We start from the raw sequence: 17,676 nt of genomic DNA, 5'->3' as shown, positions 1-17,676 counted from the left end.
AGGCAGGCGCAGGATGAAAAATGACCAAATGGCAGCCTGGGAGCTTGCAGGGCGGAGCAAGCTGTCCCAGCACCTCGGGACATGGTTCAGTGGCTAAACTCATCACCGTGACTCGGAGTCACCGAGACAGGTTAGAGCGCATTCAATATTCTCAGTCTAGCGCTCAGCGCAGCACAGGTTGGGTGCAGGGCTTCCGGGACTCCGCCCTGTGATCAAGCCAGCCCTGGGGCAAGCACCGCCCAGGTATCTGTTCCCCCCCCTTCTCCCAGCTGCCGCTGCAGCGAGGCTCAGGGCAGGTACCGAGGGTCTGAGGGGCCAGGCTCTGGTCCGGTTCTAACGCCACAGACCAGGGCACGAGCCCAACCTCCCAGGATCCCACCCACCCACTGGATGAGGAGAACGCCTGCCCAAGCCGAGCAAGGGCTCGGATCGCTGTGCGGTCAGGTAAAATAACCCTCCGTCTGCTGTAACATTTTATAAATAATGTTACTAAGGCCTCTAGGCATCCTATGACTCACTCAGGGGACAAAGGAGATACTCTCAACTGAACCTGTCACTTTAGGATTGTTTCAGACACAATGAAGCAAGTTATTGGGGGAGTTTCCCTGGGCTGCCAACTTGAACGTCCTCAGGCAACACCAGGGCCCGTTCTCTGGCCTCCTCAAAGCCAATGTCCCACACACAAAGCAGGGGCACCGCTCTAGAGTAGAAGACCCTAAGGAAACGCAACCACCCAAATGCCGACTCGTGAGCCTTTTCGAGTCAGGCCGGTTCAAGAGAACCGGGGGGATCGGAATAGCGCCATCTCTTAGATGGTGTTCTCAAATACAGGTCCTGTTTTAGGTGTGATGGTCAGGTTGTAATTCCGTAGGGAAAAGTCCTTGCCAACGTGTTTAGGGGGTGAACCATTGCACCCCCCACCCCCCGAAACTTACTTGGAAGTGATGCAGCAGAACCATTGGAAAGAGAGACAGAGCAAACCCGGCAAAGTGGTAACAACTTCAGAATCTACACGAAGGCTCTGTTTTGCTGTCACACCTGGCGTTTTCCAAATCAGAAGTTATGAGGAACTGGACCTCGCCGGTGGGCCGTGACTTGTTTTTGCGTGCATGGTGGGCTGGTCCTCGGATGGTTACCAAGAGGCCCAATGTGGAAAGTGACGCACTGGCCGGCAATCCAGCCTCGGGCTCCTCTTTTGAACCGGGTCCCTTCCAGCTGACTGTCTGGGGGCCCCAACTCTGCTTGGCACCGCTCACTGGGCTCACCCTGGCCCAGGGCTCCAGGTGGATCCAGCGGGCAGCCTTCCCACCAACGGAGAGGGATGCCAACCCACCCCTGCGGTGGAAGGCCCGGCAGCTGCTTCCTGCCGCCTTCCTGAGGTGCGTGCGGGTTGGGGGGGGGGTGTCCCTGGGACTGGGGGGCACAGAGGGAACAGACGCTAACACACACAAGGTGGGCCCACCCCCAGCGACTTTGGTAATTCGGGTAATTGGCAGACGCACCAGGGTTGGGTACTACCTCCCACAGGCCAGGGCCTCCAAGCACAGCTGGACTTGACCAGGGTCACACTGTCCCCCTCCTCCCAGCCGTTGCAGATTTCCACCTTCTGGCTGGCCTCTGGGCCGCCCCTCCCTTGCAAGGGCCCCACCCCCTCTCCACCTCCCGAACCTCTAGCATTCTTCCAGGTGGGGCTCAAGTGTCTTTTCAGCAACCCCCTGGCCAGCCTCTCTGCAGGAGGGCAGGGCCTTGAAGGCCTCACACAGGGCTTGGGTGCCCTCACGGGCACAGGGAAACCAGAGGAGGGTTTTAAGCAGAGGGGACGTGCAGTGGCTGCTGTGGAAATCCTCTGGTGACAGTGTGAAGAGCGTGGGGAGGGCCGGGCAGGGCCCCCCCCCCTGGGCTTATCTGTTTAACCCCTTCGCAGCCCCTGGCTCCGGCCCCAAGCCTCGTCACTGGGAACCGGGACCAGGTCTGTCACCCGGGCTGTGTCACGAGGAAGACCGAAGCCAGCTTTCTTTCCACTGTGGCCAGGAGGGCTGGCAGCTGAGTTGGGGGGGGGGGCGGTGAGTGACAACGGCTCACAATGAGAATTCATCCCAGGCTCCCAAAGGACAGAGACCATCTGGACAGAGCCGGAGGCCACTGGAGGGGCGTCCCTCACGGGGCAGGGGTGGGGGGAAGGTGCTTGCTTGAGCCACTCCAGCGAGAGGCTTCGGTATCGGAGGAGGGTCGTGAAAATCAAACAGGACCCCGCAAATGGCTGAGAAGTGCCACACAGGGAACCCAAGAAGGGTTTTTCTCCAATAAGCACCGAAGGAAAGAGGAAGAGAGAGGTGGAGAAGGAGGGAGGGGGGAAGGAAGGAGAAGAAATTGGCGGGAGGGCCTGGCTGAGTTCACAGAAAAAGGGAGAAATGCGATGGAGGACAAAAAGGAGAAGCAGAAGTCACTCCAGCCCCGGACGAAAGCCGCCCGGGGTGGGGGTGGGGGGTTCGGAGGGTGCGTCTCCGGACTCAGCTGGTTTGGATGTTCGTCCCTCTTTTACCAAAAAGAAGCCCCTTGTTGCCGCTGGGTTTTCACGAGGACACGCAGAGCCCTGGGGTGCCGTCCCTGCACCCCAGCCCCAGGCCCAGGAGGACCCGCCTGGGTGTCGTGGCTCTGCTGTCCCCATCTTCAAATTCTCACTCCTTGTCAAAGGAGAGGCCTCGTTTTCATTCCGCCTCCCGCCTCCCACGCGAAGGAGCGGGTCCCGGTGACCTTTGCAGAGGACGTGTTGCTAGAAAGGCGGGAGTGGGAAGGCAGTGGTCCGGCTCTGCGGTTGCGCCCTGTTTGCTAACCAAACACGCGTCCCCGGTGTTGTTGACTCAGCCATTAGGGCTGAGCAAGCGCCTGGCTTCCCGCCCCAGCTGCGGAGCCGGGCCGACTCCGAGGAAATGGATGCAACCCGTGTGGAGCCGGGAGGGTGTCCACGCGCTTGGCACATCGGGGCCCTGGCCGTGTCCCCGCGCGCAGGAAGCCTGGGGCGTGCTGAGGCCCGAGGGCCAGCCTGAAAACAGCTGCCCCGTCCCGGGAGACCTGGAGGCTCCGGGTCCATGTCCTCCGGTGCCTGGGCCCCTTTTGTGGGAGCCTCGGGGTCTGAGCAGGGACTTTCGGCTCCTTGCCTACAGTCTGCAGTGGAAAGTGAGGGTGTTGCGTGGGGCGAAGACCGCGGCCTCATGGCCGTGGCAAGCCCAGCCCCCTCCCCTGCCAGTGCACCGCTTCTCTGCCGGTCCTTCGCAGGCCAGGGGCCCCAAATCCCAACACTCCACTGGCCTCTCTACGCTCTAGAACCTTTCTTCTGAAGATCAAAGACAGGGGCCCTCTAGACTTGCAGAGAAATCCTGGGGTCTGCTACCCCAGTCTGGGGTCCTTCCTGCCTTCAGGCCTCTTCTGAAGGGGCGGAGGACCTGACCGCATCCTCTCCCAGGGCTTACGGTTCAGGCGACCAAAACCTCTTAGGCCCAACCCGGGGGGTGACTTGAAAGAGGCCTAAGTCCCCGCAGGTGCCAGGTGTGCAGAGGACACGCACCTGCCGGCAAAACCTGAGGAAGGCAGAACCGAGGGGCCCCAGGCAGGGCCAGAAAAAGGCCGGGCCCCACAGGCCAGGCCCCGCTGGCTGTTCTAGGGAGGACCCTCCGGGAACTGACTTAATCAGCAGGAAACCAAGGGCTGTTTCCTGACAGCAACAGCAGCAGCAGCAGCACAGGCGCAGAAAACACACACACACACACACACACACACACAGTAATTGGGAAATGGGAGGACAGCTGGCAACTTCCTGGATACACACAATGCAATCCACTCTTTCAAGTAACACAGACAAAGCAACCCAAAGAACCCTTCCTTTCTTCCCGGGGCAGGCCGTGGGCTCCGAGCCCCTGGTGTATGTATCTCATTCCTCTCTCACGCGAGGGCACTTCCGGAGAGAGGGAAACAGCGATCCGCCGCCTCTCTCGAACGCTCTCGGACGTAGGACCGAACCCACGACCCCGGCGTGCATCTGACCCGGAGACCCACCCAGGACCTTTCAGTGCGTGGGATGACGCAGCCACCAATGGAGCCACACCGGCCAGGGCTCACTCCCTGTTTTGAGTCCTCAGGCACAAAGACAGAGAGTGAGTGGACCAGGCCACGTGCTAGAAGGAGCCCCAGTGATCAAGACCAGGACTAGCTAGACCCCAGGCCCAGGTCTTGAACCACCTCCCTGCACGGCAGGCCAACACATCCCTCCCAGGGTTCACAGGAGTCCTAGGGGGCACGAGGTGGAGGGGCTCAAAATAGAGTGGCCAGCTGGCGTGGCAGCTGACTCCCTTCTGCATGAACAGGTCTGCCGGGATGGAGCGTGAGGACGCAAGTCCTCCACCTCTCCCCTAATTCTTCTGTCGCTCAAACTCCCGCGGCTTTTAGCACGGCCCGGGGCCCCCCAAACTCCCTGCGGTGGAGGATCAGTTTTATTTGAATCCCTTGAGGCAGCTCCTGGCCCCAGGAGGTCGAGGACGCCCACACTGGTCCCCGCATTGTTCAAGACGCAGCTGCCAATCACCCCACTTGGGTGTTGTCATGGCAACATCAAACTATAAAAGTCTCTAAGCCTTATTCTCAAGGGCCACACCCAACTCCTGTTGGCCAGGTAACACCAGGCAGAACAGTTCTGGTCCACGACACCCATACTTTTGTATGCTCCTGGCTTAAGAATACACGAGAGTGTTTCTAAATTTAAGATTTTAAAATGCGGATGTATCTATTTCCTCTTGGAGGTGGATCCTACTCATAGGTAAGAGAGCCTCAAATTTGCCTTTTGCTAATATTCGAAACGTGATTTCTTAATTGCCACTTTTGGTGGGGGGGGGTGTTCAATTTTCCACGGTCATCACGCCTTCCTCTCCTCTCTCCTAAAAACAGAAAATAATGCTTTTAAGTTTCTCAAGTGTTCTTGGCATTTACATTCAACGACATGCAGCCTGCGGGGCTCCGGGAGGCTGAGGTTTGTTTACAGTGCTCTGCCCCTGGGAAATTCGCAGGTGCTCAGGAGAGAGAACAGAACCCGCAGTTCTTAACCACCTTTGAAACACTGCTGGCTTCCCGCAGATGGAAATGGGCTTCCCTTTATACCAGCCCAAGCATGGGCAGGTTTAATCAGAAGAAAAAGGCCACTGTAGCCCTGGCTGGTGTGGTTCAGTGGATTGAGCGTGGGCTGCGAACCAAAAGGTCGCCGGTTCAATTCTCAGTCAGGGCACATGCCTGGGTTGCAGGCCAGTTCCCAGTAGGGGGTGTGCGAGAGGCAACCACACACTGATGTTTCTCTCCCTCTTTCTCGCTCCCTTCCCCTCTGTCTAAAACAAATAAGTAAAATCTTCAAAATAAATAAACAAAAGGTGAAATTGGTATTGTACTTTGAGAACTTGCATTGCATTCATTCACGTGTTTAACAAATATTAATTCAGGATAGTATCCACCATGCAGTGAATTGACTTGGTCTTCGACCTCATGGAGCATACCTTGGCCTTCAAGTTTTTTACAAAAAACTTGATATTTTCAAATACACACACACACACACACACACACACACACACACACACACACAGGGTTGCAGATTTGATTCCTGGTCAGGGCACATGCCTGGGTTAAGGGTTTGATCCCCGGTCAGGGTATGTGCAGGAGGCAACTGATCGATGTTTCTCACTTTGAAGTTTCTCTCTCTCTCTCCTCAATAAACACACCCTTGGGTGAAGATTAAAAAAATAATAAACAATTTTGGAAATTCACCTCTAGCTCCGGGCTTGGTATAAACTGTACCTACTAAGGTTACCCTTACTCCCTCTTTATGATACATTTCTGATTCCCTAGCACCGTGCTGACTAGTATTTAAAAAGTAACATTTAAGCAGAGGAGGGGCCGGCCTGTGCTGTCCCTGGTTTGGGCAAGAATCCCTCCGCTGCTTCCCAGTCAGCCTAACAGTGGATATTGGTTTGAAATAGATATTCTTAGGCATGCTAACAATGCACCCTTCTGTTCCCTTTTTTTGGTGTATTGATTAGGCAGAAATGGCTGTTTGATTTCAATCAGTTTCCCCCATGCATATATCGGAATCAATGGGTTTTGCTTCTGTAACCCATTAGTATGACGTAGTTGCTATATTAAGCTTCCCTCATATTGACAAGCCCCCCTGCCCCCGCCACCTGGCCCCACTGGGTTATGGTGGATGACTTATTGAATACAGTATTGAATTCTATTTCCTACACCAGGTTTTCATTCTTTAATGTGGTCTCTTTGTCATGTTTAATACCAGGCTTATTTTGCTTTGTAGGATGAATCGGCAAGCTCTCCATCTTGTGCCGAGGCATGGAACAGACCAGCGTTATTAGCATCGTCAAATTGGGAATAATTACCTGGCAAAAAACACTTGGGACCAGTGTTTTGGGGGGTAGAGGAGGCAATGCCCTGATAATGATCACAGATTTTTTTCCTCAACTGGCAACATATACACACACTCAGAAACACATTCATGTAACCGAGGTTCCTGTGTATCCATTTTTTTATTTTTAAAAAATCCACCTACTGCAACGTTTCATTTCTATTTTTCCCTCTTTTATTTCTCAAATAGATTTGCCAGAGGTTAGTCTACGTTACTGTTTGTTTAAAACAGAACCAGCTTTTAGATATATTTGCTAATTTCACTGTGTTTCTATTTCCTAATTCATTTATTTCTGCCTTTACTGTTTATTTCCCTTCCTGTTTTCCTGAGGGTCTGTTTTTTATTCTTCTCGCTCTTTTTTTTCCCTCCCTAAGATCTCAGGCTAAATGCTTCATGTATTCTCTTTCTTTTTTAATAATAAAAGCATTTAAGGCTATGAGAACAATACCAGCTGTCCCCATAGGTTTGATTATGTGGCATTCTGGTGTTCAAACGTCTTCTCAGTGTCTGTCCCTATATTCTGTCTTTCTTCCTTCACCCAACAGCAGTTCAGCAGAGTGTCTTAATTTTTTTTTTCAAGTGGTTGGGTCCTAGTTTCAGTCTGTTTACATGTACAGATAGTTTGGTTTACTGCCTGGCGATCAAAGACCTCGCAACTGGCACGGCTGCTGTCTCGGGGAGAATGTGCGTTCTTACAGCTGCGCACTGGCGGCTGACAGAGGTGTTTGCAAAGCCCACGCTCACTTGCAAAGCCCAGGTGCTTTTTAAAAGTGTTTGCTTGCCATAATGTTATGGCAAAGGAAAAGGAAAAAGGATATGAAGTTTGGTGTGCTTGTAACCACGTTTAAGATGGAGTATATTCACATATGAGTGTTGAAAACAGACAGTGAGGAAATATATATTACATGAAGGTACTAAACAGTGTTGGTGATTGTTTTTAAAGGTTTTATTTATTTATTTTTACAGAGAGGGGCAGACAGGGAGAAAGAGAGGGAGAGAAAACATCCATGTATTTGAGAGAAACATCCATCCGTTGCCTCCTGCATGGGACTGGCCCACAACTCAGGCACCTGCCCTGACTGGAATGGAACCAACCAGCCACCTTTTGCTTTGTTGGGACCTAAACCACACAGTACATTTTCTCTCTGTGTCTTTTTAAAGATTTTATTAATTTATTTTTAGTGAGAGGGGAAGGGAAGGAGAAAGAAAGGGCATCCATGTGTGGTTGCCTCTTGCTTGCCCCCTACTGGGGACCTGGCCTACAGTCCAGGCACGTGCCCTGACTGGGGATGGAACTGGCAACCCTTTGGTTTGCAGGCTGCCGCTTGATCTGCTGAGCCACGAGGATTGGTGTGTTTTCAACCCCAGGTCAACTGCCAGAGCCCCTCTGAACTGAGACGACCGCTCACCTTAGACTTGGATAAGGCGCTGATGTTCACCTCCGCTGTTCCCCCAGCCTACACCAGGACCAGCAGCTCCGGAGGGAGTGTGGCCGAGTGTCCCCAAAGCTGTCCCGTCAGCCTACCTACCTGACCAAAAACTCCAGAGAGATCCAGGAGCTCGTTCTGTGACTGGCCCCTTGGAGAAGAGAGCAGGGATGAGAAAGGACGAGAAAGAGCGAAGAGGTATGATAGGAACTACAGATGAGGGAGTCCACGTGGTCCCTGGGAGATCCCTCATTTAACTAGCATGTAACTAGCAGACATACCTTGCAGGCAGACGTACCTTGTAGACACGTGCCACCTGGGCTAAGTGCCCCCCTGGAATTTTTTACCACGACCAGGAGTCAGCTGCACCAGGGTCTTCCCTGTTCCACGACCCTCATCCCCACTGACCTGAATCCTCTGCGCTGGGAGCCAGAAGCAGAGAGGAGGAAGGAAAGGGCACAGGTGGGCCTTCAGAGACCTCACCTGCTGGTGTCCAGGTAGCTCAGCCCAGCCTGGTGGGGAGTCTGAGCCACTGAGTCAGAAGATGACGACCCTCTTAGAGAGTCACGGAAGAGAATGTTGACCGAGGGGCCTCTTCCCACAGGGGATTCTTAAGAGATAGCCAAGCAAAGATGGGCAGAGCCGCGAGGAAGGGCAGCGATGGGCAAAGACACATGGGCTGGGTGCTCAGCTCCTCAGCAGGGCGCCTGGTCCCTTGAAAATGCTTGCTGCCTGGGCACCAGGTGGAAGAGTGGTCCAATGGACGGAGTATGAACTTCCGACTCAGCGGGGTTCGAATCTCACGACCACCCCTGACAGGTGCCAGCGAGGCCTTGGGAAAGTGGCCACCCTCATGACCCCGGTTTTCCCATCTCTAAAATGGGACAGGAATGCTGCCCCTTGCAGGGTCACTGAATGAGGGGTGTAGCCCAGAGCTGGCCCTGGAGCCAGCGGTCAGCAATCACTGGTTCCTCTTCTCTGTCCCTCGCCCGGACTGGGAGAAACCCAGCCTGAAGATCTCACGCGTGCATGTGAAATTTCCAAAGAACTCAGCCATTCTGAAGTCCATGCAGTAGCTATGTGTATGTGTTAAAAAGCACACCCTGGGCCCTGGCCACGTAGCTCAGTCAGTTAGAACATCATCCCAATATGCCAAGGTGGCAGGTTCGATCCCCAGTCAGGGCACATTCAAGAATCAACTAAAGGAATGTATCAATAAGTGGAACAACAAATCAATCAATCAATCTCTCTCTCTCTCTCTCTCTCCCCAACCCCCCCCTCCTAAAGTCAATCAATTAAAAAAAAACAAACCCTGGCGGGAACATTTCAGTTGGAGTTATTTATTTCTTGGGGAGTTTGAGAAAACACGACCAAGAATAGAAAACGGGCTTTTGCAAATTATGTGCAAACAGCGGGTGCAAAGCAGACATGTCAGGTGAAATGAGAAGGAATTCAAGCAAAAACGTTCTATTTATTCCTCTGAGGGGTTCTCCACTCTCAGATCAACACTGCCGAGGGGGTTCCCCACGTAGATGCAATGACAGCACAAGCCCCCGGCCCCGTGGGATACGCCAGAGCGAACTATCGCCTCTTTGCGCAGAACCCACCAGCGGCTCCCAATTGCGTCTGGATAAAGCCCAGACCTTCGGACAGATTCCCAGAGCAGCCCCTACCCACATCTCCAGCTCTACCATCCTCCCTCCCCACCCCATCCAACCACCACTGACGGACTCTTCTTTCTGCCTGTGCTCCCCTTGTCTGCTGAGTCTCCGCTAAATACCGCCTCTACCAGGCAGTCCTCCCTGCTCTCACCACATTCCCAGAACTAACTTCCTGTGCTTCTGTTAACACATCCGACATCCTTTCCGGCGGAGGACTTGCTGGGGACAGAGACCATGTCATTTTCCTTTATGTCACAGAGCTTAGCACACACAAGGTGACTGATCAATATTTGCTGATTGAATAAAGAAACAAAGAAAAGACTAAGAGAGAGCAGTAAGAAAAAAAAAAAGAGGATTCAGAATGACCTGGGCCTTGGCCCTGACTTCACAGGTAATAAGGTTAACCACGCATTACACAGCACAGAGCAAAGCTGAGGAAAGCGGGTTCACGGACCCATTTCACAGGCCGTGAAACTGAGGCTCGGACGGCAGGGCTGGGGCTCATGTGGGCTGGGAGGTGGCGAGCCAAGATGGAAAGCCCTGGCTTACAGTCCCCTGGCTAAGAATAAGATCCGCCCCTTGCTCTGGAGCCACTTCCGTGGGGAGGAATCTTCCACACCCATCCCCGCCTGTGCGGAAAGGGGCAGCTCTCGGTTCCCGTGTTTTGCACACTTCTCACCCTGCAGAAGCCCCCGAGGCCGAGCCCCCAGGCTGGAGGCTGGAACGCACACTGGGCTCCACCTCAGGCCACCCCGACTAGACGCCCTCACCCTGGGACCCAGCCCTCTCCACACTGCTAAGAGTGGGTGCCTCTCACGAACACCAAAGTCGTCCCCCCCGCCTGTGCCCTTGGTGGGTGCAACACCATTCACAGTGGACCCGTTTTCTCCAAATCTTAACGGCCGAGGGAGCAAAGTGACAAGTGTCATGGGAATCTGAGGCTGCAGCGTGGGATCTCGGACACTGTGTCACAAACGGGGTGGGGCGGGGAGGGGGCAGGAGGGTATGGGACCGCGAGGACGGGCCAGGCAGGGAAGAGGGGCAGGCCGGGCCGATGAGCGACCTCACCGGGCAGACAGACAGATCACCCGGCGAACCTGACAAACCAGCTCGCAGCCGCCGTCGCCGGCAGGTTGAGAGAGGAAGAGCGTATTAAATTTTAAACAAAGCCCACCCCAGGGGAACCTGCAGTCTCCCTCTCCCAACTGCACCTTTCGTCTCCAACCCACGTGTCGCCTGGCGTTAGGGACACGGAAGCACCTCTCGTGGCAAGGGGCTGGGCTGGGCATTTTGGTGTCTGTCCCCTGATGGGCAGCAGCTGGCACGCCGTGTCTCTGGGGGCTGCTGGGGGAACAGCTCGGGCCTCCACGCGCCCGTGGCCCTCCCACCAGGCCTGGGCCCGGGTCCCTTCCCCCCAGTTCCTCTAATCCAGCATAAGCAAAACCTACAACCAAGTTTTTAAAAAGAATGAGACATGACATTCACCCAAAAGGAATTAAAAAAAAACCCAACAAACTAGATCACATTTCCTGGAGAGCAGTTTAACCCCCTAAATCCAGAGTTGTTAGCCCTGGCCAGGTAGCTCAGTTGGTTAGAACATCGTTCTAATACGCCAAGGTTGCAGGTTCGATCCCCGGTCAGGGCACATACCAGAATCAACCAATGAGTGTGTGAATAAGTGGAACAACAAATCGATGTGTGTGTGTGTGTGTGTGTGTGTTTCTCTCCCCCTTCCATCTGTTCTTTCTGTAAAATCAATCAATAACTTTTGATGTGTAAATCCAGAGCCTTCAGAATGTGTCCTTGGGTGGGTGGCTAAAGCCGTGGGCTCTGTGGGCGGCAGACGCCTGGCTTTGACCGCAGGGGGTCCCAGGCCCAGTGACTCCCTTCTAGAAACACACCGAGGCCCAGGGCAGAAAGGACAAGGGTGCCAGCACAGCACCCTTGAAAATAGAGGGGACACGACCTGCCCACGGGAGGCAGCTCAGATACGGACAGTCCATCTGTTCAAAAGGCCACCAGCACAGCCCTTTGAAGTCACTTGCAAGAGAATGTTTAACCTAATGCAATTTTTAATAACATAAAGTAAAAGCAAAAAAGAAAAATCAAAAAAGGAGTAAGAGCGTACATCCACGGTGACCTCATTTTTTAAAATTAAAAAATACATTTTGAAGGTATCTAGAAGATACTAAAATATTAATAATTATAGGTGGGTGTTTTTTTTGCTTGTTCCCTAAATTTTCTGCAACAATCACAAATCTCTTTGTAACAAGAAAAGAAAATCAATAAGAGCTATTTTCTCAAAAACAAAGGGAAGAGATCCAAAATCCCAGAGACGGTTCACTCCTTGGACATTCAAATCTGAACTCGATTTGGAAAAAAACTGCACAGAACGGGACAGAGACATCTGAAAACCACCTTGGGCTGTTTCAAGGACTCAGAGGTGGTTTCCAGGGGGAAGTAAGGAAGTGACATCCTCCAGAAGGTACGAGTCAGTGCCGGACGGAGGGACGGATGGACAGATGGACAGGGACAGCCCTGGCGGAGGGCTTCATCCCCAGGACCCAACCCGGGGTGGGGGGTGGATACGGGCGCCAAAGAGGGGTCCAGGTGTGAAAAGGCAACACAAATGGTACTTTTGTCCTCGGTCAACCAAAGGACAAAGGCCATCTCTTCTGACAATGAACTCCAAGGGGAGAATAACAGAGGCCTCCTCCTGACTGGAGATTTCGACGCTACCTGGCGACAGGGAGTGAATTCTCACCATGAAACCATAAAGGCCTGAAAACAGACATTTGAAAGAGAAATGGTGACAAGGTCTACCGCAGGACACGAGGTGGTGACGGAGTGACCCACACGGGACGGCGTTGTGACGCGTGGGGAGCGCGCCGGGCGCAGTGCGTGAGAGAAGGCTGGGAGCTGGAGGGAGGGGAAAATCCCACCGGGCACGCGCTTCACTTTGCCGGCGACGGGAAGGAACCAGGAAACAACAGGGAACGTCTGCACTGCTCCATTCCCCTTTCTGATCCCAAACTTGAAAGCCCAGCTCAGATGTGAAAACTCATCCATGTGGCCAACGGTTACTGGTGCCCCCCCTCCGTGAGCGCATTCGGCACACAGCTGGGCGCGAACCTTCCCCGGGTGCAGATGGCACCTGCAAGCACTTCCACTTCCGTCAGTGTGGGTCACCGCGCGACAGATGCCAGTCCTGGCCCACGGGCCCCAGTGTCTTCCTACCCCCATGGGCATTCCTTCCTTGGCCCCAAAGGGCCCTGCCTCTTTCTTAAGAGACGTTGACTCCAATGTAGAAAATATACATGACACTGCACGTGAGGACTGGTGGTGCTGGGTGACATTCTGTCTCTTTAAGGACATCAGATTCTCCCTCCGGGTGACGCTGTATCCTACACATCCTAGCCTTGTATTCTGTATGGCCCACACCTCTAGTCGTGTTCCCCCTACAGCATTCTGCTTCAGCAAAGAGAAAGCAGCCGAGACCCTGCTTTGAAAAAAGCACAGGTGTTCTTGTGAGACAAGTAAACAAAAATACAACCCCCCCAAAAAAAAAATAACCACTTCTCCCTCCTTCAATGAAAGAGATGTCATTGGATCGCAGGTGGGGGAAGAAAAATAGCAAGTTATTCTTCCAGAATCTTCCAAGTACCTAGTGCCTTGAGCCTTGAAAAGTTCACCGTAACACAAAGTGAAGGCACTGGGCCATGCTGCTCCCCTCGGCACCTGGCACCCACCTGAGGCCAGTTCACAGGCAGTAATAAAAGCTCCCTTGAATAAATGTGAAGGTTCAGACACTCTGATAAAAGCTGGGAACTTCAAATGCAGGACTCAAAGCCCATCCCCAACCCTCCTCAGTGTGTCTGATGTGGCTGCCTGGGCGCTGCCGGGCTGGCTGCCCCACCTGCTGCCCGAGCAGCGCCCTGTAGGTGCTCAGCGAGCCAGCAACCCAGCTGGTGAAGCAGAGGGAGCTTCACACTCGCTTCCCAGGGAGGGGCGGGGCCAGGCGGGGGCGTGCAACCATTGGCCCTTAACCTATGACGTGGCGGCTAAAAATAAAAGAAGGAAGCAAGAAAACACTGATCTCCAACGCCAGGTTCCAGGGCTCTCTCTCCACGAACTTGGGCAAGTCATTCTAGACTTCAGACCGTCCTTTTCTCGGCCTATGGAAATGGTCACCTCTCCGGGGTTGCAGAGGGGAGTACCTAAAGTAGCCTGTGTGAAAATGCAGAGCGAACGTGAGATCCTCCTTCCCACCCTAACCTCCTCTCCTTCTTTAAAGATAATTTATTAGATAGTACACGTGTAAGGCACAGAAGTCAGAATGTAGAAACAGATAGCGTGAAAAGTCAGCCCCGCGGTGGGAAAACCAGTTACTAGTCTCCGAGGTATCCCGGCAGAGCTCCGGCACAGCCAGCCGTCCGGTCCCTTAATATTCTCACTTAACTGCTCAGTGACCACATGGGTACACAGATGGCTTCCCATTCTGCCGTACAGCTGCACACGACTGCGTCCTACGGTTGTACAGTCATTTATTTACCCATTCTCTAAGGATGAACGTTAACTTTGCTTCCTCTTTTCTTTTTGCTTTTACAAGCAATGATGCAATGAAAGATCTTGAAAAATGCATTGTGTACCCTGGCCGGGCAGCTCAGTTGGTTAGAGCGTCGTCCCGATACGCCAGGGTTGTAGGTTCGATCCCCAGTCAGGGCACATACAGGAGTCTACCGATGGATGCATCAGTAAGTGGAACAACAAATTGATGTTTCTCTGTCTAAATTCAATTAAAAAAAAACAAAACACATTGTGTTTCATGTGTGCAATGCATCTGTGAGAGGACTTCCCAGAATGACTCAGGCACTTTTAATTTTAATACATATTGTCAAAGTCCTCTCTAGGCAGGTTGTACTGATTGGCACTGTCAGCAATTATGAGCATTGTTTTCGCTTTCATTTCTTCATAGTCAAGTTCCCTTGTGTTTCCCTTATTACTAGTGGGCTGAACACGTTCTTGAATGGTTAACAAGCACTTATATTTTCTGTGCACCATGTTCATACCCATGTTAAAAGTGGGGCTGATGGTCTTTTTCTTGTTGATTTGTAGGAACTCTTTAGATATGAAGGGAATTAGCTCTATTTCTACTGTACGTTGCAAAAATGGTTCCCTAGTTTCGAGAACTAGGAGGCTCTTTGACTATGAAGATTTCTGTCTTGAGCAGAGTTGAATGTATCAATCTTCCTCCCCCCCCCATGGTCTCTGGGATTTAAGTCATACTTAGTCTTTTCCCGAGTTCCTTGTTTTATATTCATCATCTTTGATCCATCTGAAATTTAGTTTGTGATAACGTGCTCTCCTATTGTTTTAGACAGCCATCGAGTTGCGCCTCAGGTCACAACTGGTTAAATGCCATCTTCGTTTCATATTAATTTACCTTTGAGTCCCTTCTCCTTTCTCTCTTCCAAATCATGCCCGGTTACCACAGCATCCCGTTCCCCCTCTCCACAGCCCCCTCGGCCCTCCGTTCCATGTGTGACCCGAGAGTGGATCGGTGTCGTTGTGACTGACAGCCACACGCGTTACTCTGAATCTCAGTATCTCACAGCGAGTCGAGATCTCGGAAGCAGCCCTTCCATTTCCAGCTAAGGACACTGAGGTCCAACGAGGCGAACTGGACCTGGCCCAGACCACGGGGCAGGTTAGTGCGTGCGATTTTTTTTATTACTATTAAAGAAGAAGAGAATATTGATTTTGGCATAAATTCTGTTCGATCGATAGATATCTATTAAGCAGCTACTCTGCCCAACAGTGAGCCAGGCACCAGGGCTCCAGGAATAAATGACACAGCCCTGGGCTTTTAAGAAGCTCAGAGTCCGGGGGCTGGGGAGGGAGGCGAAGGGAAGGGGGGGGATAATGGTGATGGAAGGAAGCTTGACTTGGGGTGCTAAACACACAATGCAATAAAAAAAAGCAAAAAGAAGCTCCGAGTCCAGTGTAGGTGAGCCTGAGCGTACACACCTACAGCTTACGAGGTAAGGCAACAGTGGCCAATGGGTGTGGAAGGGGAGGCTCATTCTTTTAAGGGGTGACGTGGGGAAGGCCCAGGAGAGACAAGGTTTTTACTGGACCTGGAGAGACTAGGACTTTTTTCAAAGATGAAGGAAAGGTGTTTGCAGTATGGGAACAATGGGCCGAAGCAGGGTATCAGGTGATTTGGAGTCAGGAAGAAAGTAGTCCGGACTAGTTAGCTGTAGAAGGAGTTTTTAAAAAAGAAAAAAGTCTCCTCTGAGAATCCGTGGTCAGAGGAGGCCCTCAAGACCGCAGCTACGAATTATAAATACACGGGCCGGCGGGGCCTGCAGGTATCTGGCCAAAGGAAATACTGCCTCCCTAGAGGGACGCACTCTCATCTGTTACTTCAAAGAATTCTCGCAGATGGAAGTCTAGCAAACCTAAGCTCAGAGTCAGAAACCACCCTGGAGGGTGGGAATCAGCGGGAGCATCAAACCACAGAAGTGTATCCTGCAAATACTTCAGATCCCGGAATTGCCAGATGCAGAATGCAAAATAAGTATGTTTAATGTGATAAATGAAATGAAATAGGGAATTCCAGACATACGTAAAGAGGAATAGCTAATTTTTTTTTTAAAAAAAGGACCTTGAAAAAGGATGAAGTAGAAACACAGAAATAAAAAATATCATCATCCAGCCCTGGCTGGTGTAGCTCAGTGGATTGAATGCAGGTCTGTGAACAAGAGGATCAAGGTTCGATTCCCAGTCAGGGCACATGCGGGAGTTGCAGGCAGGTTCCCAGCAGGGGACGCACAAGAGGCAACCATACATTGATGTTTCTCTCCCTCTCTCCTTCCCCTCTAAAGATAAATAAATAAAATCTTAAAAATAAATAAATAAATAAAAATTAAAAAAAAAGAATCTTTAAAAAAAATATATATATATATCATCATCCAGATTAAGAATTCCAAGGATGAGTATCAAAATAACTGTAATGGATTAAAACACATCAAATATATTAAAATCTGTGAGTTAATATTGACATTAAAAATAACTTGTGGAAAGGCTAAACAGAAGATTAGGGAAAACTAAAGAGAGAATTAGCGAACTGAAAGACAAATAAGAAATGACTCAGAAAACATCACCAAAAAACTAAATGATTGGAAATAAAGCCCTGGCCAGTGTGGTTCAGTTGGTTGGAGCACTGTCCCATAAACTGAAAGGTCACAGGTTCAATTCCCAGTCAGGGTGCACGCCTGGGTTGTGGATTAGATGCCAGTCGGGTTGCATGAGAGAGGCAACTGATTGATGTTTCTCTCTCACACTGATGTTTCTCTCCCTCTCTTCTTCCCGTCTCCTCTTTATAAAATCAATAAGCACATCCCAGGTAAGGATGAATGGACAGATAAAAAGGACAGTAAGAGACGTAAAGGATGGAATCTCACATACATCTCACTGGAGTTTCCAAAGGAGAGGCTAGAGGGAGATAATGATGGAGAGGCAACATTCAAAGAGATCATGCCTTTAGACTTTCTAGAACTAATAAAAAAGTCACCCATCTTTGGTTTCAGAAAGCCCGATGAATCACTAGCCAAATAAAATAAAATAAAATACACTTCTAAGTACATCATAGTGAACTGCAAAGTACATACACGTGCATGTCTACACACAACTGTACCACCATCACTGCCAACAGCAACCACCGGAGAGATTACAATAGGAAATACCTAGGAAGAGATTACCTAGGAAATATAATAACTGGGTCGCCAACTTCTTAACATCAGCAGTGACGGCCAGAAGGCAGCGTAATACTATCTTTAAATACGATGAGACAATAACGGTCAAGCTAATGTTTTATACCCAGCAGAACAATCCATTTCAGCCAAACAGGAACTGAGAGTTGATGATTACAAGACCTTCACCCCACGATGTTCTGATCCCCGGAAAGAAAGCCTGAGATGCAAGGAGAAATCTGAGGAAGCAAAAATGGTCAGTATGTGGAAAATCAGAGCCAAGATTAAATGCACAAAACATCAAAAAATAACGCCCAGTGTGTAGAGTTCAAGAGAGAAGGTGCAGTTAGCCTGCTGTGTGGCCACTGAACGTGAGCAGGGGC

At 51.4% G+C, this 17,676-nt stretch overlaps 1 protein-coding gene across 5 annotated transcripts in view; it reads right to left on the bottom strand.

Annotated features, from left to right (window-relative positions):
• ZNF710 (zinc finger protein 710) overlaps positions 1 to 17,676 on the bottom strand; it is a 49,359-nt gene that overhangs the window by 23,063 nt on the left and 8,620 nt on the right. Inside the window, exon 1 of one of the 5 annotated variants that reach the window (XM_037145011.2) lies at positions 936 to 1,158. The exons of the other annotated variants lie outside the window; for them this stretch is intronic. The gene's annotated coding sequence lies outside the window, so the exon portion shown is untranslated. Of the gene's footprint in view, positions 1 to 935; positions 1,159 to 17,676 lie in introns of those variants that run through there. 5 annotated transcript variants of the gene reach the window in all.

This window comes from Artibeus jamaicensis, unplaced genomic scaffold (assembly GCF_021234435.1).
Source record: "Artibeus jamaicensis isolate MK-2021 breed Jamaican fruit bat unplaced genomic scaffold, CSHL_Jam_final scaffold_612, whole genome shotgun sequence".
Classification (NCBI taxonomy): domain Eukaryota; kingdom Metazoa; phylum Chordata; class Mammalia; order Chiroptera; family Phyllostomidae; genus Artibeus; species Artibeus jamaicensis.
The sequence above is the reverse complement of the archived record's forward strand: the minus strand, read 5'-3'. Positions and strand labels throughout refer to the sequence as shown.